This window comes from Tupaia chinensis, unplaced genomic scaffold, assembly GCF_000334495.1.
Source record: "Tupaia chinensis unplaced genomic scaffold, TupChi_1.0 Scaffold000341_1, whole genome shotgun sequence".
Classification (NCBI taxonomy): Eukaryota; Metazoa; Chordata; class Mammalia; order Scandentia; family Tupaiidae; genus Tupaia; species Tupaia belangeri.
In genome coordinates, this window is record NW_006159835.1 from 1,267,409 (window position 1) to 1,269,801 (window position 2,393).

A 2,393-nucleotide genomic window follows, 5' to 3' on the forward strand; every position below is an offset into this window, starting at 1 on the left:
TCCATCTTTAAGATTCAGATTAAAAGCCACTGCCTCAAGGAGTGCTTTATTTCCCAGCTCAGTTGGAGCTAGCACCCTGCAAATCATCTCAGTTCTTTCTTTGTTACTCTAGAAGCTCTTATCACATTGTATCTTTTATTTTAAATACTGGTGTAGTGTTCAGTTTGCCCTCTTAGAGTCCCTGCAAATTACTTGAGAGGGCAGCTAAAATTCTGACATTCTGTGAAAGAACATTCTGTTTGTTTCAGTAATGCAAAACTTGAACATTTTGAGCAGTTTCTTTAAAATCCAGAAGTCAGTAAGAGTCCATTTGAACTGCTCTCTAGAGGTAGTGGATTATCAGTAAGCCAGAGACTTAAAACCACGGGATTGGTGAGATATGTGATGATGCCCAGTAGGGACTCTATCTGCAAGACTCACTGGCCCTGTTGTGGGAGTAGTCATTAGAAAGGAGAAACTCAAATGTTATTGCTTAGAGTTTGCCAGACCCCTCCACCATCTTCACATGAGTCTCTGTGATATTTTGGGAGTGTGGGACAAGAGTAAGTAATAGCTTCCCTTTGAAAATCTAGACTGGGTTAGAAGTCCCAGAACTCTGGGTTAGCTCCACAGGCACTTACAGGGAGCCGCTGTATGTAGGCCAGTCATGTTGGAGGGAGTAACCATCTATGACAGACTTTTCTCCATCCCAGATGTATGCATAAATCTTTACTGCAATACATTCACAGAAATTTGTTTCCCCTTTCTTTCCCCTCAGCAAACTTCTATAGCCATGAGGAGATAAATCTAAGTGCCCTCTTCCTACTGCCATGACATTCTGTGACTAAATTTAAAATGACTTGTGAAATTTGTTTCTGAGTTCGACTTCTTAGGTCTAATGTCATTTTCTAAAAGGGCCTTCTAGTTACCACACTGGAATTTCTGGTTTGATTTTTCTAGCCTCGATCTCTACAAACTGAGAAGTCAGAGGTTCCTGCCAGCTTTAGCATTGTGACATCTGCTTGGTGCTTAGCATAGCTTGCTTCCTGGGCACTGGCTTTCTGCATTCATGAGTTTGAACCTCTCTCTTTTTCCTCTGAGGCCAAATGGTCGGCATGATGTCATGTGGGCCTGTCTCTTGAAAGCTTTCCACAGGATGTGCTTTCTTTCCATGGCTTTGCACCAGAAGGCCTTGCATAAAGGTCATAATTGAACTGATTTCGTCAAAAGAGACAAACTTGTCTTAGGAATTTTTTCCTATTGAAAAACTCTATAAAGTGTTTATTATAGAAAGAAATAAGAACCACTTAAATGCAACCTCTCAGAGATAGCGTCATTAACACTATGGCCTATATCATTACAATAATTTTTCTTTGTGTGTATCATCATGATTTTTTAAATGTTTGACACGCAATTGTATCTTTGGATTCAGACTTTTCAAACTTTTTTTTCTTAGCTTGTCTTTATCCCATAATAATAAATGATTAACATTTGCTTTTGATTATGTAACAGTTCAAAGTGGACTCTGAAGTTGGCCTGTCTGAATTTGAACCTTGACTCTGTCACTTATTTTGACCTTTAGTCATGTCCTTTAGCTGAAACTAGTGCTTTGGAAGTCAGCCCCAAGGCAGCGTCCAAGCCAGGCAGTAACTTTGGTAGGTTATCCCTGAAAGCCAGATTTGCTTCAGTTTTCTCATCTGTAAATGAGGATAGTAGTGGTTTCTGCTTCCAGAGTTGTATTAAGTCACAATTGCTAACTACTTAGAACAGTGTCAGGCAGGTAGTGAGGGCTTTCTAGGGCTAGCTACAACTACCACAACTACTACTAGGTGTTCTTTTACAACTTTAAAGACTGGATAGGATTGCATTGTTTGGACATAGCATGATGTCTTTAGTCAGTCAAGGCCTCATTGAATTAAGGTGCTCACCTTTTTTTGATATTATGAACAACACTGCAACAAACATCCTTCTTCCATTGTATTTGTAATAGCACAGACTATGCACTATGTAGGAGAGGAATAGCTTATGGGAGATAGAAGAACCCTGTTGTACCCTTTGGGTTTAAAGCTTGATTGGAGAGGCAGAAAGGATGTCAATACCTCACTTTTGCCTGGAAGACTGCTGCTCAGGAACTATTCAGACTTTCTGGCACTGTTCTGTCAAAAGTCAGATCGTTCTTTCTAAATTGAACACCAATAATCCCATCCTTAGGTTCTTGTCCAGGAAGGGCCCTGGACAAGCCACTTCCACTTCTTTATCTGGTAGCTGCCATGGAATGACTCAGCTCTGTGGGCTCAGCTCCAGGGGAACATTGGTGGATGCTCAGTGAACTCTAATGAGTCCCTGGAGCCTCCACCTTGACCCTGTTGATGGGAATGAAGGTTCTGCTAGAGATGGTCTGCTTTCTCTAGAGC